Source organism: Bubalus kerabau, chromosome 22 (assembly GCF_029407905.1).
Source record: "Bubalus kerabau isolate K-KA32 ecotype Philippines breed swamp buffalo chromosome 22, PCC_UOA_SB_1v2, whole genome shotgun sequence".
NCBI classification, from domain to species: domain Eukaryota; kingdom Metazoa; phylum Chordata; class Mammalia; order Artiodactyla; family Bovidae; genus Bubalus; species Bubalus kerabau.
In genome coordinates, this window is record NC_073645.1 from 47304771 (window position 1) to 47327499 (window position 22729).

Here is a 22729-nt window from a genome sequence, read left to right on the forward strand (position 1 = left end):
GGCAGAAATGGCAGTGAGCCCATTCTCACCTGCTTCCATATGACAGAGGATGAGATGGTTGGATGGCATCACTGACTCAATGCACATGGGTCTGAGTGAACTCCGGGAGCTGGTGATGGACAGGGAGGCCTAGTGTGGCACGGTTCATGGGGTCACAAAGCGACTGAACTGAACTGAACTGATAGCATTGCCTAACGTGGGTGTGAGCTGAGTTATCCACACTTGCCTTAAAACCTTAAATTCCTCCTAAACTTTGTTTTCATGTTTCCACATGGTCATACTTCACTGAGAGATAAACAGAAACTTTAAGACTCTATTTGATTTGTTGAAAAAGAAGAAAGATAATTTATACTTTTAAACATGGAGACTACATCATTTGGCTGGTTTTTAGGCTACCAGATTTTGAAAAGAAGACAGTTTTCCTAAATACTGGTCCCTGTTATTGTCTTACTTGTCTCTTTCTTGCTAAGCTTTTCAATGAGGTTTTGGAGCTGCCACCAAGGTCCCTGGGTTAAAAGAACATATTAAACCAGTGTTTGGTTAGAAGAAGCATGAAAAACCAAAGAATATAAGAGTTACTCTATCCACAGACAAGATGATCATCTGGATGCACTCTGCGTAACACACGGTGGTTCCTTTGTTTTTTTTTCGGCGGGGGGGGGGGGGGTTGGTTGTTGTTATTTTTTGTTTTTGAGAGAAGATACAGAACTTTCTCTGGAATTCTTTGATGAAATATACACTTGAATCACACAAAAAGAAAATGTGACAGGGAAATACTTTGCATACTGAGTTGTGGCCATGATTATGTAGGAGTATGCACCATTCCCAATTAAACAAAGAAATAGGCAGCAGAAAACACTTTTTGAAAACCAGAGAGTCTCTTTGAAAGAAGAGTGGAATTTGCGCTCTACCTTATTCATTAAAGTTAGAAACTGCCATCCCTTTAATGAGCAGCCTGAGGGTGGAGAAAGTGCCTTGAATAGCTATATTCCAGGGAGTACTTGGCATCATCACTGAAACATAATGTGGGATTGCAATTGTATGGGGGTTTTTCTCAGTGAATAGGAAGTGATCAAAGATAACACTGCCTGAGAAAGAATTAAAATAGTGTAACATTGCATCAAGTTATAGCCAATGCCAATCATTATATGGATGAATGAACAAGATCCTTTAAATAAAGGTATAGACGTGCTGTGGCATTCAAAATATAATGACCAACTTCAGTGGGGTTTAAATAAAAATGCAAAAGCATGTGCCCACTCATCTGGTTAGAACCATGAAGGATAAGCACGTCTCTTTAAATAGATCTGTAAGCCACATCCTTCATTTACATCACCTATAAAACACTGGACGACAGGAAGTAAATTAATTCCAAAAAACTGCCTTAGGAATTTTATCTTAGCAAAGGGAAGTGCTATCTACTAGGAGCCTGGAAAAAACTAGGGGCACAATCAGAAAAAAATAAAGTAAAAAGGACTTCTATAATTACAGTGTGATCACCTTTCCCTCTGCGAAAGGACAGGAAAGGAAAGCACAACGCAGGAACTGAATTCATCATTGTGTGGATGAGAGTTCCTGGCACACAATGCCACGCAGAGCTATTTACTGGAAAAAGTGTTGGTTTATTTACATGCTAAACAGCACCACCTTCCAGCTTCCACCGACTGACAAATAACAGCACAGCAAGGAAGAGAAAGAAAAGGCCATCGTTCTTATACCAGAGAGAATCAGAACAGGACAGACAGGGGCTGTCACAGATTCAAACATCTTGACCCATCATTATAAAATGGAATGCCGAGCTTCTCCAGACGTCTCCAAAGACATAATCTTTCCTTTTTCAGGAACAAGAATCATAGCAAGGAAACTTGACTCTGCATCCAAAGGGAGGGATGAGAGAGCAGGGGGAAAAAAATCAATACTCACCTAATCTAGTAAATCTCCACAGCACAACTCTTTCAAAAGATGGGAAAAATAAAATTTAATCTTTGTCAGAGGACTCATAAATAAGGCCAGATGCACACTTGTGCCCTTGACTGAAACAACGGTGCACAAGATCTGATGTGATGAACAAAGACTGCCCGATGAATGCAGCGAATTGTTTTAATACAGTAAACAGGAGATCTGAATAAAGAGATCAAAGGAGGCCAGAGAGCGCAATGCACCCACAATTGCAATTGCTCCCCAGGGAGTGACAAGAATAAAATTGGAAGATTTTGCTCAGAGAGATACTGCCACTGATTCTAATCTAGTTGTCTACGCTAATCAAGGCACAGCCTTTGAGCTTCCTCTAAAAGTTTCCACTCTTTTGATTTAGAAAATAATGCTTGAACTTGCAGTTGTTATATATAAATTCTGACAGATATCAAGAGGGGAAATGAGGGCACTGTGCAGAAAAACAAAACATTCAGGACATTGTTCTAGTCTTGCTATTTCTTGCTATGCAAGTTTTGACAAATGATTTTCTCTCTGGACAGCCATTTCTAAATTTTATGTGTTCATGTTATCCTAAATATTTGTATTTAGCAATAAAACACACTATCCAAAACAGAGCTCATTCTTTTCCCCATCCAAAACAAAACTAGGTAGAAAGAAAATTCACATGAACTGTATTGAGAGAACACCCACATTTCTTTGCTCATTTGAGATTTAGTTTACGGAGCGGGATAAAGTCTACAAAGAGGTTATCTGGGTACCATTTACTTACATTATTTTAAAATTTGTTAACAAGGCTATAGTTAATTGGACAGATTAAAAAATTAATGATCCCACGATTCTGTTTGGATGTCAGTTTAAGTGGCGCAGGAAGTGACAATAAGCTCACAGTGAAGCAGCGCATGGGGAGGAAGTGATGAGATGACGGGTGAAAAGGGGGATGGTAGCCATTACCTTGTTAGAAATTGGTAATGCATCCTTCACAGATTATAAAGTGTTTAGTGCGTTCAGTTAGGGGCCTCCTGGACCATGAGTGATTACCAAGGATAGTGCCCCATGAGGAAATAAAGCCCACGTGGTCATCTTACTGCTGACATGGGCTGGGCCAGGCCAGGTGCCAAGCCAAAGCCCAGCATCTATGACCCAGTAGCCATTGCTCACCCGCTATTGCCCGGTATCCATTACCCAGCAGTCTTTACCCAGCTGCCACTGGGCAGCAGCCATTACCCAGGAGGCTTTGCCTGGCAGTCGTCACAAGGCAGCCATCAACCACTGCTGTTACCAGCCCTTGTGCACTGAAGGCAGAGAAGGCGATGGCACCCCACTCCAGTGCTCTTGCCTGGAAAATCCCATGGGCAGAGGAGCCTGGTGGGCTGCAGTCCATGGGGTCGCTAAGAGTCGGACACGACTGAGCGACTTCACTTTCACTTTTCACTTTCATACATTGGAGAAGGAAATGGCAACCCACTCCAGTGTTCTTGCCTGGAGAATCCCAGGGACGGGGGAGCCTGGTGGGCCTCTGTCCATGGGGTCACACAGAGTCGGACACGACTGAAGTGACTTAGCAGTAGCAGCAGCAGTGAGCTGAAGGCCCGTGCCCCCTGCTACTGTCCAGCAGCCATTCCTGTGGGTCTCCAGTGACCCAATATGAAACCCCTGCCACCCATGCTATAGCTGCCCTCTTGCAAGAGGAGTTGACTGTGGAGTCTCCCTTCCTGACCCAGGAATTCTTTAGAGCTATAAGGCCACCCTGAGGACCCGGGCCAGTGTTCCCTGGGGATTCCTGGCAGTCAGGCCCCGCCAAGACGTTTGCAGGAGGGTTCCCAGGCCTTGGGGGGATGATATCCTTGGGAGGAAGAGAAAGTGACTTTTCACATTGAGCAGAGACTGAGGCTGAGTGACGCCTGACCACTTAGGTAGATGTCCAAGGAGCCAGTCCTGTAAGGGTAGTCTGGAATCCATCTGGAATTCTAAAGAGATTCATAAATTGTTTTATTTACCACAATGTAGCTCACTTCTGGGGTTGGACGATCTCTTTCAGATGTTGATTTGGGTAAAATTGACCATCTGAAAGGATGGGTTAACGATGAACTTCTGACCTGCCCAAATGGGTGTGCCCTCAGTCTGCCAATCCACATCATCTTTGGTTGGCCCATCTCTTCATTTGCTCCCTCCACCCCTTAACCTCTACAGTGCCGTCTCACCTAGAAGGAAACGCAGCACAAAACAATTACAGGATTGTGCTCCTGTAATGGTGGAGGAAGAGGACTTGGGGGTTAGCAGGAGTATGTCATTTACATTGTATCCCAGCCTAGAGCCTTGTCACTTTGCTGTGGTGGGACAAAGCCCAGGTCACCTTGAAATCAAGAGGTTTTACCTAAGAGAGCTTGGAGCAGACTAGGGCCCCAGAGCAGCAGGAGACCTTATTCACAGAGGCTGGAAGAGAAGGGAGGAGTGTGGTGAATAGCTCAAGGGTTTTCCCAACTCCCTGGAGGTAGAATGAGAGCAATGTGTTTTGTGACTGTCACTTTGACTCTTTTCTGCCCAGGTTGGGTGGCCTGGGAAACACGGAGAACTAAAGCTACTGTGGGACCTCAGAACTTGGAAGATTGACAGACAAATGCTGGCAGAGAGACTGATGGCTTTGGGAGTCATTTTGTAAACAGGCTCCTGTTTGTGCAAGTGTTTGTGAAAGGTCTTAACATTCAGCCTCCCATGCAGAATGCATGACATAGATTTCAGAAACCTGGACCAGTCCAAGGCACCACACACTCCCCGACTGCTACGAATGACCTCAGTGGACAATTTGAAGCAGTAGAAAGGCTCTATGAAGAAATCAACCAGAAAATGCATTTGTTTTTATTAATGAAATTTCAAAATCTGTGCCACATCCAAATACAAATCATGGACTAGAACTGTATCCTAGAATGGCATAAAAAGAAAAAAAGCTTTGAATAAAAATATGGCACTTCCATCGGGGAAACAGAATTTCATCTTGGAAGCTTCAAGTTCCAAGCTTCAAATATTAAAGTTACAAGCTTATCACAACATTTCCAGCATTGATCATGCAAGTAAAGTGGTGAATTCATCATTTCATTTTTAAAAGAAATTATTTTACATCATTTATATCCCTTGGGTAAGGTCAACTTGGGGGCTTTGGTTTTTTTTTTTTTTTTTTTTTTTTAGGAGAAGGCATTTCTGATGAAAATAAGATTCACAAGGACAACTCCATAAGCTCTGGCTGCAAGAAGATTAGCCTGTGGGCTGCAACTATAAAAGAGCATGGCTGACAAGATTACTTCACGTTTGTGTACATCATATTCTTAACACTGTATTCTCTAAAATTAGGGATCTTCAAACAGGAAGAGTGAGGCGGAAAAAGTGGAAAGCATGTTGAAATTTCTATGGGCTTGATGGTGTGCTAAAGAAAGACTATTCTTTAGTTGTAATGTACAATATACAAATTACGGAAGTTAAAGCTTGACAAATCTTTCTAGCCCATGGGGGATATGCAAAGGTTAAAGAGGAAAAGTTGATTTTAAAAGATTGAAAAAGTATCTTAATATTAAGCTCGACCATAGAGCTTATCAACTAAGGAGAAATTTAGGTAGAGAAAATAACTATATGCAAGCATAAAATGTGGTATAAATTGATAGAAACTTCTTGATATCAGAATTAAAAGTCAACATTGTCAGAAAACTTCAGTTATGGATGGTAAATGATAGACCATTGATTTCCAAATTTAAGAGACTGAGATGATGAAATTCACTTTTCATCCCTATTTTTAGACTAAAATAAACTTAGATTTAAATTTGAAAGCGACAAGTATTCAGGTCCCTAATACTGTGATTTCATTCTGAATAATTGCCTTTTATTTTCAATGCCTATTGTGTCTTTACTGTACCTCATGTCACAATTTAATCTCTTTTTAAACTTAATTTAATGCCCAATTTAATCTCAATATGACAGCTAATAATTAAGAGAACTCATGTTGTGTAGCTTAATGTTTGGTTGTGTTGGTCATGTATATGTGTCATGTACGACATTGTTTCATACCATGCAATTTAATGAACAGCATCACTTGATATGTTTATTTCTGAAGAACAAAAAACCAAGCTACCATCTTTTGAGAACCAAAACATAGGTTTTCATGGTGATGTTGCGAGCAGCAAGAGGTTTTATACACTACACTACTTTTAGCGTTTGTACGTTACATGTAAGAATGTACAAACCTCTAGGTTATGTGTATGTTACATGTACAAATTTAAACATTATACACACAAATATGAAATAACCATTTTGTAATTATAGTAATTACTTGGATTAATACTTTGTATCTGTGGTTTTCAACCTTCACCCCCTTTTTATTCAGTGAAATTTTCAAAGGAATTCTTTCTTGGAAGCCCAGTTTGCAAAACAGACAAAGGTGACTGTGCCCGGGTGTCTGTGGGGCTGAGAGGCAGCCTTTTACTCTCAATGGCACCCAGGCCCTTTCACGGGGGTCTCTGGTTCTGGAGCACTGGAAACCATTGCTGGTATGTAGCGCCCTGCATTTGCAGCGGGCTTGTATATATGTTCCAGCCTTCCATCCCCATAATGCTGTTCAGTGTCACTGCATTTTGCAGATGAGAAAATGAGGCATCGCATCCATTTACTTTCCTACTGTCCCATAACTACTGAGCGACTTGATCTCAGCCCCTGACTCCAGTGGTACTGCGGTGATCCCATACTGTCTACAACCAGAGAAAGCACACTCAGAGTCTCATCCCAAGTAGGCTGAGATAGAATTCAGGTAAAGTGTGTTTCTTGTTGTTGTCCCTCTTTAGCAGATATGACTAGCAGTTGCCACATGGGTCTCACCCCTGTGGTTTACCCAGATTACTGATTGCAGAGGTTATGACATGTGTGTAATTCCCAGCCCATAAACCTGGCCCTTTTGCTCCCACTTGAGAAAGTGTCTTGGATTATGGGGCATGAGGGTGAGGTTATTACCCGGATCTATTTTTATTTATGAACGAGGTGAACAGTTCACAAGTTTCAGTGTTTTAATTATTAGCGGAAGCAATTGCTTTTCATCATCCTAGTTGAGAGACAGTATATCTAAAGAAGTAGAATTAGTGCTCAGCATCTTGAGAAACTATTAGAATGTAATAATAGAATCAAAAATTACCTTGGTGGGAGAAGGTACTCAATAGGAGCCAAAGAAAAAAGGAAAATTAAGAAAGAGAAGTAAACTGCTTGTGTATAAGAGGAGAGGGGTTTAGTATAACTGGAATTAATATAGCAATCAGAATTATAATATTTAATACCAGTCAGTGTTGAAACACTTAATTTTGCATATGGCAAATATATTTAATACCACTCAGATGTTCACCAAATGAGCTTTCCAATTTTACTTCTGAGGATCTACAATATCATGAAATAGAGTAAGAAGGAGTTACAACTTTCAGGGAAATGCAAAACAAAACCAAGATATTACTTCTCACTTGTTAGAATGGCAATTATCAAAAAGACAAATAAGTATTGGCAAGGAAGTGGACAAAAGGGAACTCTTGTGCATTGTCAATGGGAATGTAATCTGGTGCAGCCACTGTGCAAAATAGTATGGAGGTTCCTCAGAAAATTAAGATAGAACTACCATATGATCCAGGAGTTCTACTGGACATTCATCTGAAGGAAATGAAAAAACTAGCTTGAAAAGTTATATGCACCTCCATAATCATTGCAGCATTATGCAAGAAACCTAAGTGTCCACTGATGGATGAACAGAAAAAGAAAAAGTGATATTTGTGTATATATCATAGAGTATTATTCAGTCATAAGAAAAGAAGGAAATCTTGCCATTTTTGACATGTATGGACTTTGAGGGCATTATGCTAAGTGATATAATAAGTCAGATACATAATAAGTCAAAGACAAATACTCTATGATCTCACATATGAAGACTTAAGAAAAGAAACTAAACCTATAGATACAAAGAACAGATTGATGGTTGGAAAGGAAAAATGGGTGAATAGGGTCAAAAGGTACAAACTTACAATTCAAATCATGGGGATGTAATACATAGCACAGTGACAATAATTTATAATATTGTATATTGAAAGTTGCTGACAGAGTAGATTTAAGTTTTTATCATACTATACACAAATTTGTAACTGTGTAGTGATGGATGTTAATTAGACTTACTATGGTGATCATTTTGCAGTATATACAAATATTGAATCACAATGCCTTATGCCTGAAACCAATGTCATATGTCAATTATAGCTCAAGAACAATGACAAAAAGGAGGCACAACTTAAAATCTTTGAGAAAAAACAGAATGATTTGAATCTGGAGAAGAGAAAACTAAGGTTTCAACTGAATCAGTTTGAGGAGAGAAACATAAAAAGAGTATGGAGCCATTTTACCTCAGTCTTTTAAAGAGCAAGAAATAGGTAAGATAACTTTGCCATGTTGATGGTGTTAGAATAAGACAGGAGAACAAGTGAAGTTTAGAAGCTCATTAAATACAGGGAAAGTTCTCACTTAGCTAAACAATTGAAGTTTGTTCTTAAAGACAAAGACATGGACCAAGGAGTCCCCCTGGGTCTCTCATATATGGTTTTATGGCTCCAGTGGCTAACAGGGGCTCCCACAGCGGCTCAGCAGTAAAGAATCTGCCTGCAATGCAGGAGACGCGGATTCGGTCCCTGGGTGGGGAAGGTTCCCTGGAGGAGGGCATGACAACCCACTCCAGTAATCTTGCCTGAAGAATCCCAGGGACAGAGGCGCCTAGTGGGCTACTGTCCATAGGGTCGCAAAGAGTCGGACCTGACTGAAGTGACTGAGCACACATGCACACATGGCCAACAGAATGCAAGAGAATTTTTAGCAGAGGAATTAGACATGTGGCAACAGTCATGTCTCATGATATATTAACAGATCCTATGGGAAAATTGGTTCTGGTTCGCATCATTTTAGGGAGTACTAGGTTTAGAAAAGGAACACAGATGTGTACAGGACAAGACTTCTCAGAACCCTTGATAGATTCATGTACATTGTAAAGCTCTCAGCACAAGAGAACCAGAAGTATTTTAGTAACTTAACCTTTTTCCTACCCCTTTTTACCTCATAGAGCACGAGAGTGCTGGGGAACACAGTGTGAGAAATGCTGATGTACAGCATTAGTCTTGAGCAAGGACGCACAGTCTAGAAAGTTGGCAGATTCCTCCTAATTAATAAGAAAATTCAGTATGTCTGGGATCAAACTTAGGAATTTCACACTCGCTTTCTCTCCTGTGAATGACACAGGAATAGGGTTCTTCGGAATACCAGAGAGGAAGAAACTGGAGGGTCTTGTCTTCAGGAAGCTTGCAGATCAGCACGCAGCCGCTGACCTGAAGCCTTACCGGTGTTTCCTCTGTGAATGTGTTTATACCTCTCATATAACTCTTACCATATTTTGCTTTGTTCAAGAGTTATTTTAAATTTCCTATTAACTGAGTGCCCGCTACATGCCAGGCACTGTGCTTAGGGCCACAGAGGACAAAGAAATGAGTCTTGTCTTCTGAGCAGTTAGCATTCAGGTAAAGGGCAAAACTGAAGCGGAAGCTCCAATACTTTGGCCACCTGATGCAAAGAACTGACTCACTGGAAAAGACCTTGATGCTGGGAAAGACTGAAGGCAGGAGGAGAAGGGGATGACAGAGGAGGAGATGGTTGGATGGCATCACTGACTCGACAGACATGAGTTTGAGAAAGCTCTGGGAGTTGGTGATGGACAGGGAAGCCTGGCGTGCTGCAGTCCATGGGGTCGCAAAGAGTTGGACACAACTGATCAACTGAACTGAACTGAACTGAAAGGGCAAAATGTTAGAAAGGTACTGATTTTTTTTTTTCTATTTTGACAAATTGACAAGTAATGGACAAATGAAATTGTATATACTTAAAGTGTACAACATGACAATATGTGTACATTTTGAAATGGTCACCATAATCAAGTTAATTAATACATCTATCATACCACATGGTTACCTCTTAAAAAAATAAATAGAATGTAGATTTGCATGTCATTCTTACAAAGGGGCCATACTAGTTTTCATATCATTCCAATTTTAGTGTATGTGCTGCCGAAGCCAGAACTAGTCACTGATTGTTAATACGAGTCTTAGGTCTCCTGACATATGTAAAAATGTTCCATTAGTTTTAGACATGTGAGTATACAGATGCACCTTCATGGCTGTTATTTTCCTTTGCCGCACACCCAACCTCTAGTGCCATATAGGAATTGAAAAGCTCTTTCCTAATATAGCTTCAAATTCATGCTTTGTACATGACCTTAGACTGTGTCTAAGGTTCCCTGAATCTATTTTTTAAATTGATTTGAAGGAGAGGTAGGGAATTTAATATTAATGTTGTCCAATCTTACATTCTTTTTACTTTACAATCTTTGGGGCTTACCCTTTATTTCTTAATTATTTTCTTCTATATTTATTTTTTCCACTTAAAGCGAAATAATACAAAATGAAGTGAAAGTGGAAAAGTTTTAAAAAATAATTATCAGTATTACCCTTTAAAATTTTGCTTTATGAAAAAAATTTTAAAGCTATTACTCATGTGGAAGTTTTAGTATTCATTAATACATGCATTTTGTGCAAAATCAGCAAACTCTACATTCCCGGTTTGGCTGTTATATACACAAATTAATGAATGTACTTTAATGAATTTGATTAATATGCAGCAGTTTAAGATCCATTTTGTATTATTAGCACAGAAATGTTCCTCACTGAATGCTGCTGAATCAGAAGGCTGTGTTTGCCTGGGAAGGCTGTCATACACACACACGCACACACTTCACAAATAATGTAAAGCTAAGATTTCTATAATTATCATAATTCACTCATTAAGATATTAGCAAACTGTCGCATCCACAAAAGATTCTCTGTGCATGGAATTTTCCATCTTTGCCTGCACTAAAGATACACAAGCAGTGCCAGCGCCAGCGAGTGTAAACGGAAACCCTACTTCTGCATTTTATTAGTGAATTTTGCAAACTACAAACAGCTTGAGCGTTGTATAAATTTATAGTTGTACTTGCACATTTGTGATGGTGGCTTTCGGCATGCAAGTTTTATCTGAGAGCTTTTACTTGGAACTGCACAGAGCAATTCCAAAACCTCAAAACTAAAGGAAAATAAAATTGAAGTGCCTTTACAATTGAGTGATTTATACATTAAAGTATTTATTTTAAAACAAGATTAAAAATACTGCACTGCTAGAAACATTCTGTCCTGGTAGAAGCCACTCAGATGGAACATTTCATCTATTTCAAACTGATTTTGTGCCTGAATGACTCTCACATATTTTCCTAAAACCTAGTCATGTCAGATGATTTATTCTACTTTTAACAATACTGTGCAAGTAGCCAGGAAGATTCAAGTGTTGAAGTGGTAGAAGGCAGTTGTCCAATTAGGTGCTCAACTATATTTTGATTCTTTATGCTTACACACACTTATTCTTTTCTTACCTTCTGATCCCCTACTCAGCAGCATTTTCTTCTAGATGATAATATCTGCATATTTCTGTCCTAGGAATACTTGGCCAAATTTGAACTATAGAATACATTTTAGATCAAAATTCCAACTAAGGATAAGGTGGGAAATCCATTTTCCAACAGTTGAAGAACAGAGGGAGCTCAGGTACAGTGTACACAAGGTGTACATATTTTCAACACCCTTTCCATGACACCCTCTCCCCGCTTCATGGTTCAGGGCCAGCTGTACTACCACAATGCCCCTAGTGGCAGGGATGCTCTGTGTCTTATTCAAGATAATTGGTCTGAACTAAGCTACCTGGTTACAATACACAAGACCATTCTTCAGTTAGATAATTGATGCTTATTTTCAGACCTTAGCCTCTCAATTAAAAAATGATTTTTTGCTTCACACTGGACTCTGGTTCTGTCTTCTGAACTACAGAATTAAGACATGATAAATTTGTGTTGGTCTAAGCCACTAAGTGGAGAAGGCAATGGCACCCCACTCCAGTACTCTTGTCTGGAAAATCGCATGGACGGAGAACCCTGGTGGGCCGCAATCCATGGGGTCGCTAAGAGTCAGACATGACTGAGCAACTTCACTTTCACTTTTCACTTTTATGCACTGGAGAAGGAAATGGCAACCCATTCCAGTGTTCTTGCCTGGAGAATCCTAGGGACAGGGGAGCCTGGTGGGCTGCCATCTATGGGGTCGCACAGAGTCGGACACAACTGAAGTGACTTAGCAGCAGCAGCAAGCCACTAAGATTATGTCAGCGTGTTATAGCTGCGATAAGAAACGAATACACCTGACATTTGAGACTGGGGTCTACTTTTCTGAGTGTTGCTTTCTTTGTCATAAGCTTTGACATTTTAGCGTGCAGGTTCATCTTGAGCGGGTGCTTCCGCCTCCCTATGGACTACGCCTACTCTGTCTACCTGTTTGTGGACACTGGGAAGCACCCTGGACCCCAGGGCTTGCCCTAGTAATTCAGCGTCCATTCCCACAGTGATACCGGTGTTGTCCCAGAGCCAGTCACCAGACCAGGGGACAGCTTGGCCCGAGTGCCACCAGGGCTGCTCTCTCTGCCTCCTTCCACCCCTGCCACAGCCAGCAAACAGTAATTAGGCCTTTTTCTGGCTCCTTCCACATGTGGAAAGCCTAACCCAGACCTTAGCTGTGTGCAGAAAGCCCCCACTGTGTGTGTGTATGTATGTGCTCAGTCACTCAGTTGTGTCCGACTCTTTGCAACCACATGAACTATAGCCTGCCAGGCTCCTCCGTCCATGGGATTTTCCAGGCAAGAATACTGGAGCAGTTTGCCATTTTCTTCTCCAGGGAATCGTCCCCACCCAGGGATCAAACCTGCGTTTCTGGCATTGGCAGACAGATTTTTCACCACTGAGCCACCAGGGAATCCCAAGCTCACCATTAGTCCTCGACTATATGCTATTGTCCAGGTCACAGGAGTCAACTCTTTATCACCCTGTCTGCTTCAGTGCTCAAAGCCCCATAGGCTTCTGGTTCATGACATTTTCCATTTTGTAGTTCTGTTTCTGGTCCATTAAGATGTTTAGCTCACTCTTTTAGCATAGCCATGTTTTTATATTTAAAATATATATTTAATATTTGATTTAATTTTTAAAATCCATATGAAATACCAGCTGGGTATTTTGTTGTTGCTGTGTTTGGGGCAGAGGGGAGAAATCCCAAGCACCACTTCCACCGTGAGACCACCATATGCCACACCCACGATTAACATTTCACAGGGCATGTTCCAGTTTGCACCATGTTTCAGCTGAAGAGGAAATATAGTGAGTAGTTAGAGATTTCCATTGCTCTCAGTGATTTGCTTTTTGTATTCTCAGGGATGTCACTTTCTCCAACAAATAATACCCTCTTGGCAAAGGCTTGGCTGGTTGAAAATTATAAGAGAAAGTTTCATTGTATTGCACCTTGAGGTGGCTGTTCCAGAAATTCATCTTAAAACTTGCTATTTCAGGAAGCTGGCTCGGCTCCTCTGCCTTTTCTGCAGTCCATCAATTCCAGAAATTGGCCAGGCGTTCCTGGAGGATGACTGTTAGGGTCAGGAGAGGGGAGGAACAGACCACCAGGTGTTACATTAAAAAAGGTGGCACAAGTCCCTGGTTTCGTCATGCGCTTTAAGAGTGTGGAAAATAGCGGTTCACAGTTAACACCAGAAGTACTCATTAAACTGATCTTCTTTGGGGAATGATTTCCCCCCAAATGTCTCAGGCTATCAAGTAGCTAAAATTCTATCAGGATTATGATACCCACCAAGTTACAAGTTATACGAAATGATACTTGAAATAAAGGCTTTGCAGGCAAATTAAAATAGTAATAATTTCAGTTAATGTAATGGTATCTTTTTTTTTAAGCCCCTTAATATCATTCAGCCAAAATTACATATTTGGGGGAAAAATGAGCTACTTAAGAAGATTTCCTAATTGTATGTAATAAGCCTGAAGGTATATTGGAGATGTAATTCAGAAGCCTGGACACAGAGGAAGATGGCTCTGAGGGTGATATTGTGCAATAGAACTACATTTTAGTCACAAACAGTCATAATGTAAAATTATTTCCCAGAAAAAAGGAAGCTGGGGATATGTTACAGCTTCTACCGCAAGCTCTGTAATCTCGGCTCCACTCTGGAGATCACAAAACTACGTGTACCGGCTTCTCTGTAAGCCCCCAAACCTTGCAGATCAAATGTTGCCCTCTAACAACTCAGTATTTTGCAAGCGATAGAGCTTATTTTCCTCAAATTCCGTGAAGCCTCTTGCCTTCTTTGTGTAGTTTATGCCAACGTGGTATTTGGTTCATTTTGACTCATTCCTACTCCAACTACAGTGAGCAAAACTCCAAAGTCATTTCTTGAGGTAAAAGGAGAATTAGTTAAACTAAACACGAATCCCTTTACCTATAAATAGGATAACTATTTTTATAAAATTTAAAAAAATCTTTCACCTTGTTTCGATACAACATGTTGTCTATCAATCCATCAATGAGTGTGTCTACGTTTACTATAGTTCAAATGGCTCTTGCATAGAATCTGGAAAAGGTACATATGTGATCTTGACAAAAGACTCAAAGGCAATACTTCAGGACACTGATTTGGAGTCTAACTCAGGTGAGTAAATTTGAATTTTTTTGTTAAAGCTCAGGCAGATTTCATAGAGCAGACTGGTGAAGGCTCCTGTAAAAATAAGTCTCGCGGTGGTAAAACCCCTTCCTTCCTGAAGTCTTATGGTTTCTTTTCTTGTCTTTGTTAGCTCAGGAGTCAGATACCATCATCCCTGTCATGTTGATTTTAGAATTCCCAAGATAAAGGCTCAAAACCCATCTGGGCCACACTGCCGTGAGCTCTGCTTTCTCACCAGGCTTGAAGCTCATCGTGGTGCCTCCTTCAACCAGGCTGATTTCCTTCCCACTCTCCTGTCTCTGGGCTAAGTGCATCCACAGGGGTGGCTGGGACGATGGAGGATTCTGGGGTAGCCAGAGCTTCCAAGCAGACTTGTGGGCCAATGAGTTGGGGCTCTCGGTTCAGTCTCCCTGCTGGGCATGTGGTCTGTTTGTGCCTGTCTCCATAACCCCTCCCGGCCAGCTTCATCACTGCTTCTCAGTTGGGTCTCAGCACCAGCAAAGCACAGCTGTGAATTCTAGACTGAGATTTGGCCAGGATTGTCCCTGGCTTGGGCTTAACACACCCAAGGGGGAGACTTAAGATGGGAGAATGAAAAGGAATAAATGGTTGTTTGTCTGGCCTTGTTCAAAACTCTCTCCAACTGTTTTCAGACACTTGGAAAAGCACTCAGTGTTCAGGATCAGCTCAGGGTGTGTCTTTCCAGAAAACAAAGGAAGATGGAGGCCTTTTCCTAAATTCAGGCTGGACTTTGTAAGGAGGCCTGGCCACCTGATGTGAACAGCCGACTCACTGGAAAAGACCCTGATGCTGGGAAAGATTGAGGGTGAGAAGAGAAGGGGGAGACAGAGGATGGGATGGTTGGATGGCATCACCGGCTCAATGGACATGACTTTGAGCAAACTCCAGGAGATAGTGGAGGATAGAGAAGCCTGGCGTGCTGCAGTCCATGGGGTTGCAGAAAGTCGGACACAGCTTAGCGACTGAACAACAGAAACAACTCCACTTCATTGCAAAGGCTGAGTGAGGTGCCTTCAAACAGAAAAGGCCCCACTTTTGCTTGCTTCCTAGAAGAGCCAAGGAATCGTCCTAGCTAAGAGGAGACAGCTGCGCAGTAGGCATAGCCAACACCACGTGCTATACGAGGAGCAAGCTATGGTTCCTCAGACGACAATGTAACACTGAGACCAAGGCCAAGAGTTAGGCTGAGCTGGGGGAGGGGGCGGCAGGGCACAGAGCGCCCTCTGACCTCTTCCCACTCCACGATCCCAGAGATCTGCCTTCCTGCCTTTACCATCCATGTGAATAAAGATGACAGATATAACCCTGTTTTCCCTCACAAGAGGAAGAGTCTGTGCAGGTATCTATTTGATCAGTGTTACTTCTCGTTTGTGAAGTGTGGAGCCTTCCCTGTGCTCAGTGGGGAAGACAGGGAGAGACATTCAGTGTCGTAGAAGAGTCCTGCTCTGCAGAGCTAGGACTGAATTTGGCTTTCATGAGCCACTGCTCCCAAGTTCCCATTTTATTCCTCTGCAAAGACAAGAAAACAGCTCTGTTGGCTCTCTGAGTTTGTCCGGAGGAGCATGTTGGAAAATCGATGTGTAAGCTCTCAGAAATGATGACAAACATGTTGGAGAAATATCTAGTGAGCAGCACTGTTCCAGGGCCTGGAGATGAGGAATGAAGCAGCCACTGACCCCGCCTCCTGGAGACCAATGCTTTCAGCCATTAAGAGGTAAAGTCACTGCCCCCTCAAAACATGACATCGTTAGCATTAATCTCGGTTAGTGACATTAGTTCTGCGTCCACATTGCTGCAGGGTTACTTTTTTTCAAGTCATGATCCATATGGGTTTTCCCCGCCTCCACTCCTGCTTAATTCTTTCCCTGTATCTTCCTCTTCTTGCGAAACTGAAGGTAGTGTTTGGGATAAATAAGCAACAATTGGTTCTGGGAGATACATCAGGGACCAGGGAAGGCTTCAGGCAGAAGGGACATCTTAGTTGAGATCTGAAGGAGGAGCTGGATTTGATCAGGCCAAAGAAGGTTGGAAGTGACAGAGGAGGAAGTCCAGGCTGAGAGGGAACATTGGACATTCAGAGAAATGTCAGTGACTAGGGGTGATTGTAATCAAGAGTCCAAAGGATGGAGGAAAAAGAGGTGAAAATGATGAACATGTTCTAATATCTGGCTGACAGGCACATGGGAGAGAGATTGGCAGCTGGCTCAGCTATGGGGGCAGAACCGGAATCAGAGGTTGGAAATCCAGTGCAAGGGACACTGACTAACATTTAAATTATTAAAAATGGCTTCCACTTAGTCCTTACAATATGCTAGACACTGTGTCTCATTGGATCCTCAGAACAACCCTATGTGCTTACTGCCATGAGGAAACAGAGGTTAAAGGACCTAGCCCGAGGTCACACAGGGAGGATGGGGCGGGGCTTCCTACATCGGTGCTCCTAGTCACCACCCTCCAACTGCTTCCTTGTGAGAGCTGTGTAGTCACAGAGCAAATGTATGACCTTGAGAGTCCCCATCACTGCAGAGTTCAACTATGTGGCCGGGACATTGCAGAGAATCCAAGCATCAAGTTGAACCAGTAACATCCTGAGGGTCTTCCTGCTGTGAGATTCAGGGATTCAGTGATGTGTCAATAGCCCCCAAAGACAACCACCTTCTGTGTTTGGGGCAGCTTCATCGCGGTGTATAGTGGGTTCTCCTGAGCTACCTTTAAACGGGGTATGTGTTACTAGTCTCTGCCATTGCAGAAGAGAGGATATGGTGAGCCCTGAAAGGGAGGCAGAGTGAAATGGACCGAATTAGGGCAGCTCAAACCTCCAATAAAGACATGCATCTTTCACAAACATCTGCTTTAGCTAATGCTGGCCTTGGGCAGTATTAAATTATGTATTCAGCTCTTAAACTATCACAGATTCATGTTTCAAGAGCATAACCGTGAGAAAATATTGCACCAGTAGCAGAAACAAAACAGTCTTGCTCATTTTGCATTAAAATTTTTTGGTGGATCTCTATAATAATTCTTCATTTTCTTTCAAATTAAAGGGCTTTGTGAGAGACCAAATAGGTTAGAATGCATAGGATTTTTTTGCACTGGCTTATTGAATTTAAAAAATGAAAAAATACAAAATAAAGGCTTCTTTTGCTCACTCAAACAAGAAACAACGATAAATTATGCGATGAATTTGGGAATCTTAGAGGTAGAGGGATTTTAGAAAGCATTTCAACATATTTACTAGAACATGAGAACTGCCTTTTATTTATAATGAAGTGCAACTCTAAGGTCCCAAATCATTAACCATGTGCCCTGGGTAGCCTGACTCCTTCCCGGTCCCAACATTTTCTTAAAACAGAGTCACAGACTCTCACGGTATAAGGACTTTGAAATTGAAAAGTTGGTCAGTCATGTCCAACTCTGTGTGACCCCAGGAACTGTAGCCTGCCAGGCTCCTCTGTCCATGGAATTCTCCAGGCCAGAATACTGGGTGGGTAACCTTTCCCTTCTCCAGGTGATCTTCCCAACCTAGAGATCACACTCAGGTCTCTCCCATTGCAGGTGGATTCTTTACCAGCTGAGCCACCAGGGATGAGAACTTTACCTCTGAATTTTAAAGAGGTGCAGGTGGAAGACTCTCTTTTATCCTCATCTCTGACACATTTAGTGGGTAGTAGTCTTCCCTAGTGGAGAAGGCAATGGCACCCCACTGCAGTACTCTTGCCTGGAAAATCCCATGGATGGAGGAGCCTGGAAGGCTGCAGTCCATGGGGTCGCTGAGGGTTGGACTCGACTGAGCGACTTCACTTTCACTTTTTGCTTTCATGCATTGGAGAAGGAGATGGCAACCCACTCCAGTGTTCTTGCCTGGAGAATCCCAGGGACGGGGGAGCCTGGTGGGCTGCCGTCTATGGGGTCACACAGAGTCAGACACGACTGAAGCGACTTAGCAGCAGCAGTGGCAGTCTTCCCTAGTCGTGCAGACAGTAAAGAATCTACCTGCAATGCAGGAAACTGGGGTTCGATTCCTAGGTTGTGAAGATCCCCTGGAGAAGGGAATGGCAACCCGCTCCAGTATTCTTGCCTAATGAATTCCATGGACAGAAACAAAACAGTCTCGCTCATTTTGACCATGGACAGTCCGACTCACAAAAAGTCGGACACCACTGAGCACTAAACAGCAACAGTCAGAAAATAACACTAAGAGTTAACAAAAATGTGTGCTTTTCAGAAATCCCAATAAAATAAGACATTGAGTCATTGGCAAAAGTCTCCTTTGTCATGGCAACCCCAGGTCCTTGTATGCTAATGGAAGCTGTTTTCCATAGCGATGAGGTGCACAGGTGTCAATCTCAAGCAAAACTCAGAGTTGATTCTCCTTTTAGCTGAGCAAGATTCATTCCCTCTCCCTTTCTTCTCCCTCCAACCCATAACAGCTTTCACATTCCTTAAGTACTTGCTTAATTAAAATTCTGCCTTCTGAACTCTTGGGCTTCCCATGTGGCTCAGTGGTAAAGAATCTGCCTGCCAATTCAGCAGATGCAGGCGACACGGGTCCATCCCTGGGTTGGGAAGATCCCCTGGAGAAGGGAATGGCAACCCACTCCAGTATTCTTGCCTGGGAAATCCCATGGACAGACAAATCTGGCAGCCTAGTCCATGGGGTTGTAAAAAAGTCGGACATGACTTAGCAACCAAACAACAACAATAACTACTATAGCTTCTGAATCTTTCCGGTTCTTTCTTTTCTTTCATGAAGGAAAACCTCATCTCTTATATATGTATCAACAATATATGCAGCATATACTCTTTTAAAAGTTGGGATAAACCAAATTTTTAAAAATAGCATTCAAAGTCATCACTTTCACAGCAATCGTTTCCTACTTTACTCCTTCTATAAATATTTAAATGAATGTTTAGATCACAGTTTTTTAAAGATACGCCAGTAGCCTTACAGAAGAGAATTCTTCTGGCAACTTGAAAATGTACCAGTAGTAATTTATAATAAATGGATAGTAAAGATTTTACAATAAGGGCCCTGTAACAAAATATCTCAGCTGCCAACGAATGGGCAGGTGGGCAGGTGATTCTTAAATAGAATTCAACCCACCAATGCCAGCCATGGTCCAAATGAGGGGCCCGCTGTGGGTCAGGGCAGGGAAGACAGAGTTGTACAGAGACAGTTATAGCTGCAGTGAACTGAAAACCCCTCTGCTCATTTCCTCTCTGGTCCAAAGCACACTGGAGAAGCATTGATCTTTGCCAGCCAGCCCTAAACACAGTCTGTAAGAGGAAGATGAATTAAGCTCAGCAGCATCACGCTTGCTCCCATGGCTGCTCAAGAGGCTGGGAGGACTTTGGTGTGGGCAACAGCAAGACAGACCATGTCTGAGGTGGGCAGGTGGGGCGATGCTGGACGGTGCTCAGAGGCCAGCAGAGGCTGGGACTCCGGGGCCTGTCCTTGTGCCCAGCAGCAGCTGCTCAGCATGGGCAGTCACCATGGGCAGGGCTTCTGAACACCCCGATGCCTCTGTGCCAGCGATTAAGTGGCTGGAAGAGGTGTAGAAAACAATCAAGGTTCCTTTTGACAACAACATTTCTCTCTGAGGCTTTCCACTGGTTTAAATGATTGACCATCACTGAACAGTATCAGTCATGTCAAGCGGTCCAAACTCACAAGACAGTCTTCATCGAGCACTTTATTCCTCCAAGCCAACACAAAATTTGGGGTCTGTAGGAAATTCTGCCACTGTTTTTTTGTTTCCTTTTTATCCTTCCCTTTTGGCTCAGCTGGTAAAGAATCTGCCTGCAATGTGGGAGACCTGGGTTTAATCCCTGGGTTGGGAAGATCCCCTGGAGAAGGGAAAGGCTACCCACTCCAGTATTCTGGCCTGGAGAATTCCATGGATTGTATAGTCCATGGGGTTGCAAAGAGTCCGACGTGACTGAGCAACTTTCACTTTACCCTCCAAAGCCATTTTTTCAGGTTGCATATTTGTGTGTGCATGTTAAAACTAAAGATGTCTGTCAAGCATGTTTCATTTGAAATGGTTTTTGTGTTTGTGTCTTCGTGGATAGGGACCTGTTTTATTTTCCTTTACTGTTGTCTTCCTTCATCTGGCAAAGCCATCCATCCACCCCCAATGATTGAGAACAGAGAGGAAATGAGTATCAGGCCTTTGTTTAACAGCCACACTACAGCTGCCATTAGACAACTTTTATTTCCTCTCTGAGTAGCAGAGAAACTGTCTTTCCTCAACCAAAATGTCAAATGAACACAGTCCTTAAATAAGAACACGAATTTGACCTTTACCGGATGTCTTTATTCTTTAACATTCTTCGAAGATACACACTTGAAAAAGTTTAAGACTTCCTAATACCCAGCCTTGATCCTTTATCATCTGTTGTTTCCAGAGAGCCTCATATGTGAACAAAATGATTATCTCTATCATAATGGAGCACGATTATTTATTCACCTAGCAGAGCAGAGGAAATCATTTTTAAACTGAAAACACAAAATGGGTTGTTTCTACCACAAACTTCCTACAAAGGCAGGAATCTTCATAAATAGAACCAGACCCTCACTCCATTCTCTGCCCAGCAGAAAAATTACATGGCTTTTAGCTTTAATGGCTTTTTAGGCTTGTTGCCAAAAGAAGTTCCAAAAAAACTTTCTGGTCCCAATTTGCCCTCTCAGCCCGGTTCTTTTGTAAGCACGGAGGAGAGACGCTGGAGACCATCCAGAACCGGGCTCTGTGAAACGAAGCCCGAGGCCAAGAACCACTCCACACAATCAAGAGGAGAGAAAAGGAGGCCCCTGATCGCAGTGAGTCAGACTGTGACCGGGCACACTTTGGGGTGGTGGGCATAGCTTAACTGATGGAGTGACCGTCCGGTACGTGTGTTATTGACGTTGTAGAGGCCGGTACGTAGCTGCCCAGGTGTGGCTGGGGGAGCTCGTGGGCCAAGCATGGCTGTAGGTGTGGCTGATGGTCTTGTTTGGCCTCATTGCTCTGTGTTCTCATCTGCCTCTGTCTTCTTTCTTTTTTCTTGAAAGCTTTGAGTTTTTACTTCAACATTTCACATCCCAGTCCTGAGCTGTTCCTGACAATGAAGCCAAGACCACGACATCTCTGATTCTTCACAGGCATCTCCAAGCTACAGAATTTCAGAAGAACCTAAGTGTATTGGAGCCAAGGCCACAGGGGAATTTGAGCACAATGTCCCTCCATGCCTGGTTAGACCTTATCCTCTCCATTAGCTCGGCTTCCTCATTCTTAAGACAACTGTACCTGGGACTTCTCTGGAGTCCAGTGGGTTGAGACTTGGCCTTCCAATGCAGGGAGTGTGGGTTTGATCCCTGGTCAGGGAACTAAGACCCTACGTGCCACAGGATGCAGCCAAAAATTTAAAAATACTACATTATAAATCAACATTAAAATGAAAAAAAGACAACTGTAACTAACTGTTAAAGCTGTAGCCTCTGTGATACCTGCTTATTGCATATAGGCTTTACCCTCTGAAACTTCATTCTGTCTGATCTCTCCTTTCCTTTATTCATTCAATACCTGTTTTTGTGCTACTGAGGCATGGTGAGAAACTCAAGGTTGAATCCCACTGAGTGCCTGCCTTCGAATAACTTAGTGTTACCTACCCAAGGAGATCAGAAGATGGCACAGAGGTCAGGAGTCACGATTTGCTCAAAGTGGTGAGCCGTTAGGAAGGCACCAGAAAACAGCGACTCTTCAAAGGAGGGCAGGTTTGCTTCCGCTGTGGTGATCCAACATGGCTCCCAGGAGGAGCCTGCACCTGAGGAGTCCTCGAAGGAGCCCTGGGCTGAGATCCGAAGAAGCTGAGGGTGGGCATTCCAATCTGAGCCGAGGAAGCTTGGAGCACCGTTGTCTTTCACTTTCTCCAGCCAGGTCAGCTCCTGAGGGAACTGGGAGATGCCTCAGCGATGCTGGTGGGTGTGCTCCAGGCACAATTCCCCCACCACAGCTAGGTTAAAAAAAAAAAAAAGCCGAAAGCTGACACAGATAGACAAAAATAAAACAAAAAATGACCTGGATTTGAGGAGCTTTAAAAAAAAAAGATCTCTAAA

At 42.6% G+C, this 22729-nt stretch overlaps 1 non-coding gene across 1 annotated transcript; it reads right to left on the minus strand.

Moving 5' to 3' along the window:
- Window positions 1-9953: 9953 nt before the first annotated feature.
- On the minus strand, window positions 9954-10056 carry LOC129637156 (U6 spliceosomal RNA). Its single transcript, XR_008707366.1, has one exon. It is a non-coding gene; the product is annotated as a U6 spliceosomal RNA (small nuclear RNA).
- Window positions 10057-22729: the final 12673 nt, after the last annotated feature.